This window comes from Chiloscyllium punctatum, chromosome 38 (genome assembly GCF_047496795.1).
Source record: "Chiloscyllium punctatum isolate Juve2018m chromosome 38, sChiPun1.3, whole genome shotgun sequence".
Taxonomy (NCBI): domain Eukaryota; kingdom Metazoa; phylum Chordata; class Chondrichthyes; order Orectolobiformes; family Hemiscylliidae; genus Chiloscyllium; species Chiloscyllium punctatum.
In genome coordinates, this window is record NC_092776.1 from 70,801,231 (window position 1) to 70,811,237 (window position 10,007).

Consider the following 10,007-nt stretch of genomic DNA (forward strand, 5'->3'; position numbering starts at 1 on the left):
GCCAAGTGATGGAATCTGCTGGGACCCTTTGTACCCCAAATCTGTTCTAATGCCATACAACAAACCCTCAAACTGTTATAATGTCGATGTCGAACCCCTCTGTTAATTAAAACCACACACCCAGAAAAACTTGCCTCGCCTCGTAATCTGTTAAAACATGAGTGACAGAGAAGTCCCAAATTCAACTATTGAAAGAAAAATAACAATTTAAAAGTATGTAAGTTAGCTCGCTGAGCTTGAAGATTTGTTTTCAGATGTTTCATTACCATGACGAGGTAACATCATCAGGTTCTCCGTGACACACTGGTGGTATGTCCCGACTCTTTATTTATAGGTTTTGGTTTCTTAAGTTGGATGATGTCATTTCCACTTCTTTGTTTAAAGGGAACGTAGATAGGATCGAAATTGATGTGTTTATTAATGTACTTCTGGTTAGAACGCCATTCCTCTACGTACTTTCGTGCGTGTCTTTGCTTCGCCTTTCCTACGATGTGTGTGGAGTCCCAGTCAAAGTGGTATCATTCTTTGTCTGTATGTATGGAAACTAGTGATAGTGGATCATGTCTTTTGATGGCCAGTTTGTGTTCATGTATCCTGGTAGCACGACAACAGGACAGTTTGAAATGATGGAAAAATGATTTTATATACAATGTTTAATCAGTGTGTGTTCAGATAAGGAAGATTGTTCATATGTGTACAACACATTATGAATGAACAATGGAGACTCATATACCGAAAAATAGTGCACATGATGTAGAGCAATTATAAAGCATGAAAGCATTATTTGATCCTCATCTGAAATGTTATGTTCCCCTTCTCTCAACGTTCCCCCCTTGTCTGGGATTCCTTAGTCTTGTCTCTCATTCTTATCAGGATATGCGTTATAAATGCCGTGGGCGGCATGATGGCACAGTGGTTAGCACTGCTGCTTCACAGCGCCAGAGATCCGGGTTCAATTCCCGCCTCAGGCGACTAACTGTGTGGAGTTTGCACGTTCTCCCCGTGTCTGCGTGGGTTTCCTCCCACAGTCCAAAGATGTGCAGGTCAGGTGAATTGGCCATGCTAAATTGCCCGTAGTGTTAGGTAAGGGGTAGATGTAGTGGTATGGGTGGGGTGCACTTCGGTGGGGCGGTGTGGACTTGTTGGGCCGAAGGGCCTGTTTCCACACTGTAAGTAATCTAATCTAACTACAAAAAAAAATCTTGCTTATGGTGTCCCAACTTATTTCAGTTAATCCCCTTTCTAACAGGAATTCAATATATTGGCCTGCTGGATCTTTCCAAAGTTACTGTCTGTCATATTATTGGAGATAAAAAAATCTGGCATCAGACTCAGCATTTGAACATATTACTCTGTTGTAAATGCACTGTACAAAGGACCACAGGACACAGGAATTGCCAAAACATTGAGGGATGTACATCTACTTCTTTCAATAATCTAGTTTTCTCATTTTTCTTATCTTCGCATCTACATCTTGTCTCTCGTTCTCTCTTTGTATCTAGTTAAGAAATCCACCAATTATTCTTGGTGTCCCATCTCTCAAAACTCATTTCGGTTTATATCTATTGCTCTTTTCTTGATGTAATGTGATTATAATTGAGCAATATAACTCCAAAGACATTCAGGAGGAGATGGCCAGAGTTAATCAGAAGGGAAACCGAGCAGGGAAGACCTTGGAGCGGCAATGGCAGAAGTATCTGGGGATAATTCGGAACATAATGAAATTCATCCGAAAGAAGATGAACATACACATGCGAGGACAAGGCAGTCATGAATGATAAGGCAAGTAAGGGACAGCATCAAACCAAAAGAGAAAACATACAATGTGGTGAAGATTATTGGGAATCCAGAGAATTCATTGGCTCTGGAACGACATAAGGCTGGTGTCACTGACACTACAGAGCTCTTAATCATGGTCAGGGAGAGAAACAGAGGGAAACACATTCACTTTAACACCGAAGATGGCATTAATGAAGGAAAAAGATTCAGATGAAATTAACAGTTGAATTAAAATCAGTTAAATGCTTTTGCGCAATGTGTCAGATTGAAAGCATGACCCGGGGAGAGACCCTCAGCAACATGAGAATTTTAGAGAATGGAAGTATTTCTATATCAGAAACCAGTGTTGGTCACTGAGTACAGGGCTGATGGGCGAATGGGTCTCGATGTCAACTGGGGAACAGACAGAATTGCATTGCAGCTATTGCAGCTAAAAACTGCGTTTTCATATAGTGCTGTCGACCATAGCAGCAGGAGAAGCAGACCTGCATTCAACCACAACCTGTAACTTTTTTGCCCAGGATAATCCTTCATTCTGCCATTACCATCAACACGATCTATGGCTCAGTGACGAGTGTGAGTGAACGTGTCAAGGTCAGAACCAGGTAAACCTAAACCTGATGCTATCCCATTAAAGCTACCGCACTTGACAAACAGATATGATTGAAGCTCTGCAGTCCTGCCACATTTAGTCACAAATGGCGATGGACGAGTAAACAAACGACGCAGGAAAGGGCTCCACAAACATCCCCATCCTAAATAACGGAAAAGCCCTGCACCTTCAGTGTAAAAGACAAGGATGTAGTATCTGCACCATCCTCAGCCAGAAGTGTTGTGTGGATGATCTACCTCACCCTCGCCAAGATACCCACAGAATCACAGGTGCCAGTCTTCAACCAATTCGATTCGCTACTCGTGCCATGGAGAAACAGCTGAACGACAAAGACAGTGGGCCCTGACAGCATTCCTGCAATGGGACTGAAGACTTGTGCTGCACAACAAGCCGTGTCCCTTGGGAAGCGGTTTCATTCCAGCTCCAACTCTGACAGCTCCCTGGCAAGTTGGAAAATTGCTCAACTATTTCCACTCCCTTAAGAGACTAATAATTACAATCTGACCAATTACTACGCCCTAAGTCCCATCATGATGCTCAAATTGGTGAGAGTTCTTTTTGACAGAGCTATCAAGCAGCACAGCAATAACCTGCTCAGTGTGGTTTCTGATAGGTCCCCATGTGGAGATGGTGCTATTGTGGAAATGTCATTGGATTACTAATCCAGACAATGCTAATGCTCTGGCAGCTGGTGGAAGTTAAAAACAATTAATAAAATATTGAGATATAAACTCTGGTGCCAGTAATAGTTACCCTGAAGCCAATGTCGATTGTAAACATCAGTTTACATCCCCAATGTACTTTCAGGAAGTAAGTCTCCCGTGCATTCTAGGTCTGGCATAAAAGTGACTCCAGATGCACAAACATGTGATAAACTCTTCAATGGTCTCTGAAATTGCTCCAAAAGTATCATCCCTGCTTGTAATCTGTCTCACCCTGTCAGAGTTTTATATATTTCACTGAGGTACCACTCATTTTGCGAAAGCACATGGAATATAGGTTCAGTCGACCCAGACTCTGCTCCCACAACAAGCCTGTCATCCCAGAAGTCAGTCTGGTCATCCTTTACTGCTCTCCCGCAATGTCAGCATTGTCCTTTATGAGGTAAGGAGACCAAAACTGCCCACAATACTGCACAATGTTCGAGATGGCATCTCATCAAGGGCCTGTACAGCTACAGTAAAACACCCTGATACCTGGACACAAATCCCCCTGCAATGAAGGTCCAACACATCATTTACGTTCTGTTTTCTCTTCCTGCAAAAAAATACTTTCAGTGACTAGTGCTCAGGGAGATCCAGATCCTTTTCAATGTTACAGCTACCCAACTGGTGGGTCTATGTACACTGGTAAGTGTCCCAATGCCATTTACATATTTCTTCTGGCTTCAGAACTCACCGCCCTGTATAGACAGTGCAGGTCGGTGAAGAATGAAACAAAAAGAATCATATTTCCCTTTATAGAGCAACATTTTCCAACCTTTTCAACTGGTAGGTTACCGTTCTCTTTTTCACATCAAAGGGTACAACGTCACATCCACCCACATTGCTCTTCATTGCCCCGTATTTGAACAGACACTCCACTTGCCTCAGTCACCTTTTACATCCTCCTCCCCCACTTATAATCCGATATCGATTCGTGCCATCAGCAGCCTTGGAAATATTGCATTTGATTCCCTCTGAAAAAAGTTTGGTGTGTATTCGAAGTAGCTAGAGCCCAAACACTAAATCCTGCTATACCCCCGATTCCTCTGCTGTAAAAACAAATCGATTTATTCCTACTCACTGTTTCCTGTTAGCTCTCCCATTGTAAAACCTTGCCTTTCTGTTAGCCCCAGGCCCATAGGATTCGAATTTGCATAGTAGGCTTGGGGCTTTATCAAAAATCTTTCTGAAAATCCAATCGTATTGCATTGATTACTTCTCCATAATTTTGCTGAAAGTCAGTCTCTCAAATATGATTCCCATTTGATAAATCTCTGTTGCCTTTGTCTCAGCCCCATTACTTTCAGTTAAAGTACTTTCTCCATAACGTTTATTTACTAATTGTATTCTACTCCCTTTTTCTCTCTCACCAGATTAAGCTTTCCTTGTATTGCTGTGAAGATTTTTTTATTTTGTTTTCTTCTGCGAAGACGTAACTGAAATATTTGCTGCATAGTTCTGCCATTTCCCTCTTCTCCATTCTCCATTCTCTGGTTTCAGAATGTAACAAAGCTGCACGTTGTTTTCCCTTTGTTTTGTCATCGGTATACTTTATGAAGCTGTTACAAGTTCCCTCTTATTACCCTTGTGCATATAGAGTGCTCTGAAACCCATCAATTCCTGTCGCAAGCTTCTCAATGTTTGACCTTGCACAACCATGTACTCATCAGAAATACAGCACGGTCTACATTAGTGCCACTTTTCTACACGAATATTATGACACTTCACGAGGTCATGCAAGTACTTTGTAACAGAGGTGAGGTTACCCGTGACAACTCCCTCTTTGGTGGTGTATTCCAGACCTCAAAACCCTCTGGGTGAAAAATGATCCTCAAGTCCCCTCTCAATCTCAAACCCTTTACATTAAGAATGTACTCCCCCTTGTTCTTCTCCCTCTGACTAAAAGGAACAGCTGCTGTCTATCCAGCAAGTCCATATCCCTCATAATCTTTTCCTTCTGTATCACATCCCCCTCAGCCTTCTCTGCTCCCGTGTAAACAACCCGAGCTTACCCAGCCTCTCTCCATAGCTGATATGCTCCATCCCAGGGAACATCCTGGTGAATCACCTCTGCACCCCCTCCAGTACAATCACATCCTTCCTGTCATGTGGTTCCCAGAACTACTCACAGTATTCCATCTTGTCCTAAACAAAGTTCTGCATAGCTCTTATAATCTGTGCCTCGATGAATAAAGGCTATGCTTACGCTCCCCTTTGCTTTCTCAACTTGTGTATTAACCTGCCCAATCACATTCAGGGATGTGTGGAGAAGCTCCCTCTGAGCTCCCTAGTGTGCTGCCATTCACTGAGTACTCCCCTGTCTGCTTCCTTCTTCCAAAGTGCATCATCTCATAATTATCAGGGCTACATTACATCTGCCATTGATCTGTCCATTCCATCTGTATCTTCCTGTAACATAAAACTATCCTCCTCACTGCCAATCAACCGGTCATTCGTTGTATCAAACACAAACTTAGTTATCACACTCTCCCCACCCCTCGTCCATATTCACAGATCACCATTTATGAAAATTACAATAATAACATTATAGGTCACGCAAGGTAATAGCCCAACAGATTTATTCAGAGGCACTAGCTTTCGAAGCACTGCTTCTTCATCAGGTGGTTGTGCGCTTTAAAAATTCGTGCCTCCGAATAAACCTGGTATTGTGTAATTTTTAACTTTGGCCACCCCAGTCCATCACTGGCACCTCCGAATCACAAATAATAAGGGACACAACACTGCTCCCTGTCGTACACCATTGGACACCGGCCTCCAGTCACACAAACAGGCTTCTTCCACCACCCTGTGACTCCTACCTCTAAAGTTGATTTAGATGCAACTTGGCAAGTCACTAATGACTCCTTCCTATTGCGTGGTTATTCTGTACCACTTGACAAACTTGCTGAATACCTGGGGGTTCTCCCTAAACTTGCCTGACAGCAGATTTCCACGTCCCTGTATTAGTCAGTCCTCTCCGAGTGAAGAATTTCCTTTTTATGTAGTCTTAAATGGCCTGTCCCTTATCCTGCCATTATATGTCTTAAATGTAGAATAGACAGCCAGAGAAACATCCTGTTTATTTCCACTTTGTCATATGTTTAGTGAATTTCCAAAATTTCACTACGATTACCTCTCATTCTTTGAAATCCTAGAGAACACAGGCCGAGTGTCTGCATCAGACAATCTCACCATCTGAGGGACGAATCTGGAGAATGTCCATTGCACTTTCTCTGTGGTCAGCATTTTCCTTCTCAGATTAGCTCACCAAACCTGTACACAATCGTCCAGATACAGTCTCACGAACCCTGTACACAATCGTCCAGGTACAGTCTCACCAACCCTGTACACAATCGTCCAGATACAGTCTCACCAACCCTGTACACAATACTTCAGGTACAGTCTCACTAACCCTATACACAATCGTCCAGATACAGTCTCACCAACCCTGTACACACTACTCCAGGTACAGTCTCACCAACTCTGTACACAATCGTCCAGGTACAGTCTCACCAACCCTGTACACAATCTTCCAGATACAGTCTCACCAACTCTGTACACAATACTCCAGGTACAGTCTCACCAACCCTGTGCACAATCGTCCAGATACAGTCTCACCAATCCTGTAAACAACACTCCAGGTACTGTCTCACCAACCCTATACACAATCGTCCAGATACAGTCTCACCAACCCTGTACATAATACTCCAGGTACAATATCACCAACCCTGTACACAATCGTCTAGATACAGTCACACCAACCCTGTACACAATACTCCAGGTACAGTCTCACCAACCCTGTACACAATACTCCAGGTACAGTCTCACCAACCCTGTACGCAATTCTCCAGGTACAATACACTATGAAACTACCTCAACTTTTTGTTGTATCGATACTCTGTCTCCTGTAATTGAAGGTGAACCCAACTTTAACTTTCCACTTACATATATTCTTCCAAATACCCTTCAAAAAATTCTGAAGTTATCAAGTATGATTTCCTTTCAAAAATGCATACTGATTCTCTCCAATGTTGCTGTTAATTTCTAAATATCCAATATTACATCCTGCCTCATAGATTTCAAAGGTTTCTCTACAGATATCAAGTTAATTGGTCCGCATTTCTTTACACTATCACTTTTTCCCTTTCTGGATGTCTGGATCCATTGCATTCACCTACCTGCCATGCTTGGATCACGTTTATTAACTTCCGTTTATCTACAATGGCTTTCCACCCTCTAGGAATGTACAGGAAAATCAAACACAGCCTTTGGCAGTGCAATTAATACTTCTTCAAAGTTTGCGAGAAGATTTGTAGCTCGGGTGCTCGTTGTTGTGGTTCTATTCGCCGAGGTGGTAATTTGTGTTGCAGACGTTTCGTCCCCTGTCTAGGTGACATCGTCAGTGCTTGGGAGCTCCTGTGAAGCGCTTCTGTGATGTTTCCTCGAACAAACACATTGACCTGGACCCAATACACAGGCCACTGCTGCGGACAGCTGGAATTGACAACCGGAAGCGGCAGATACAAACCACTGTAAATGCCGGAGGATACAACACAGAAGCGCTTCACAGGAGGCTCCCAAGCACTGAGGATGTCACCTAGACAGAGGACGAAACTTTTGCAACACAAATTCCCACCGCGGCGAACAGAACCACAGCAATTAATACTTCTATTGCTGATTTATTTCTGACATTTTGAAATGAATGACATCTGTTTCGTTAGACTGACCAATGCTCCATCCAGCTCCATGTTCAAGTGCTACCTTGTTACTGATATGAATTGATTTTGCGTCTTTAGTTCCACAAGCCCTACATGATCTCTTGGTATTTATGGGTGATTTTCTGGGCCTTCTTCCATCAAGACAGATGCAAAGTAACTGGTTATTTTCTCGCCCATTTCTCTGTTCTCGACAATAAGCAATCCTCTTCCGATTACAAATTTCCACATTTTACTATGCTTTTATTTTGTTTCCTTTGAAATATAGATCGTAGATTTATGCAGTCTTTGTGTTCCTATTTGTTAGCATGCATGTTCGCTTTCTGATTTCTTTATCAGTTTCATGGCCCTCCTTTTCTGGATTATAAATTTCTGACATTTCTCAGGTTTCCATAATGTCTGGATTTCTTCTGAAGGCACTTCCTATGATTAATATAATCTTTAATTTATTGTGTTAACCATCATGAAGTCACTTTCTCAGTCTTGAGTGTTTTTGCCTTAAAGAAATAGACTTTTGTTTCAGACTTTGCAGTATTTGTATAAACCAGAAATCTCCAGGAATATTGCAAGAGGACAGAAAAGAGATTGCGGGGGGCCTGGCTGATATTTTCACATCATCTGCTGGCCATGGATGAGGCCCCAGATGACTGGAGGACAGGTATTACTGTGCTCTTATTCAAGAAGGACTGCAAAGTAAAACCTGGGAACAAGAGATTAATTCTTACGGCCAGTGCCTGCAAAACAAGAATCTGCCTAATGATCGATTGGTCGGCACACTAACAGCCACAACTGAAGATGCAGAGTTCATGAATTTCGTAAGCCAGTACAAATTTCACCTCGCCATGGAGAACGCGATATGTGACGATTATATGACTGAGAAGCTATGGCGCCCAATGCACTGGGAGCTATGCTGATCTATCGCGGTTCCCCAGTGGTCCAGGATTGGATGCCTAATTCACATTCTGTAATTCTAATTGACGACTTTGAATCACCAAAGGATTTAGCAGACTACATCAACTTCCTTGACCAAAATGACAATGAATATTTGAAGTATCTAGAGTAAAAACAGCCAGGTGGCATCACCAACACTTTGCTGCTCGAGAATTTGGAAAAGAGGGAATTGGACGTGAATGATATTAACAAACCTAACTATTTGAATGGATTTGAATGCTTTGCTTGTGAGAAGGAAAATGAAAGATTGCAGGCAGAGGAAGCTCACAGACAGCAGCCAGATAAGTTTAAAATGCCAGCCCCTAGAATAGCTGCTTACAATCACATGGGCTGTGCTCTTCCACTCGCGGGGCATGGAAGCATTGATGAGATACCTAAAAATGACAGTTGGAAAGAAATGTGGCGTCAAGATTACTGGCAGAGTCTCGACCAAGCTGAAACCCTAAGCAATATGATTCACCAAAATGAGACCGACCCAAGTAAACTATGGGATTACGTTCATCAACTAATAATGAAGAGGAACAGATACTGACAGTTGGACTACTGCTTGAGAATCGGGCCATTGGATAAACACTACCACTTGTATCGCATTTTGAGAATGCAATTCTCATTAAGTTTATGGACACTTTTTTATATATAGATATATTTTTTATTGAAATCAAGTTCTTATAGCTTTTGTAGGAATCAATGGTCTTGCTGTTTTCATTTTGCTAAATATGGTGCTAAATGGCAAGTGCAACATTGGTTTCAATTCGCAGGACGTGGTTTGAGTTTGAATTTTTAACATGTGAAGGTAGGTTTCAAGCATATTTATTCCTCCAATCAGGCAAAGTTTGCAACTTAAATACCCTCTTCTGCAATATATAGAGATAATGAATATTACAACATTTAACATTTATACAAGTTAAATTTAATATTCTTTATTCCTTTCAGAAAGATAAAAGAGTTTTAAACAAGAAATTTACATGATTCCTGCAGCATATAAATACATCATTTAGTTCAACAGATTTGTTCCACATAAGCCTCTATAAATATAAGCTTTTTCCCCCTCAGTTGTGTGAATATGTAACTTCCCCTTGAAAACCTCAATGCTATTTGCTTCATTGTTGAGTTCCACATTCTTGCCATTTTCTAAGTGAAGAAGTTACTCCAGAATTCCCATTTGAAGTGATTGTTATATTTATGGTTCCTCCTATTGAGCCTCCAAAAGTGGAATGTTCTCTACACTGAAGACGTTGGTAGCTT

At 41.8% G+C, this 10,007-nt stretch overlaps 1 pseudogene; it reads left to right on the plus strand.

Annotated features, from left to right (window-relative positions):
* The first annotated feature begins 1,631 nt into the window (after positions 1–1,631).
* Positions 1,632–9,388, plus strand: LOC140463695 (alpha-(1,3)-fucosyltransferase 11 pseudogene; annotated as a pseudogene).
* The last annotated feature ends 619 nt before the right edge of the window (positions 9,389–10,007 follow it).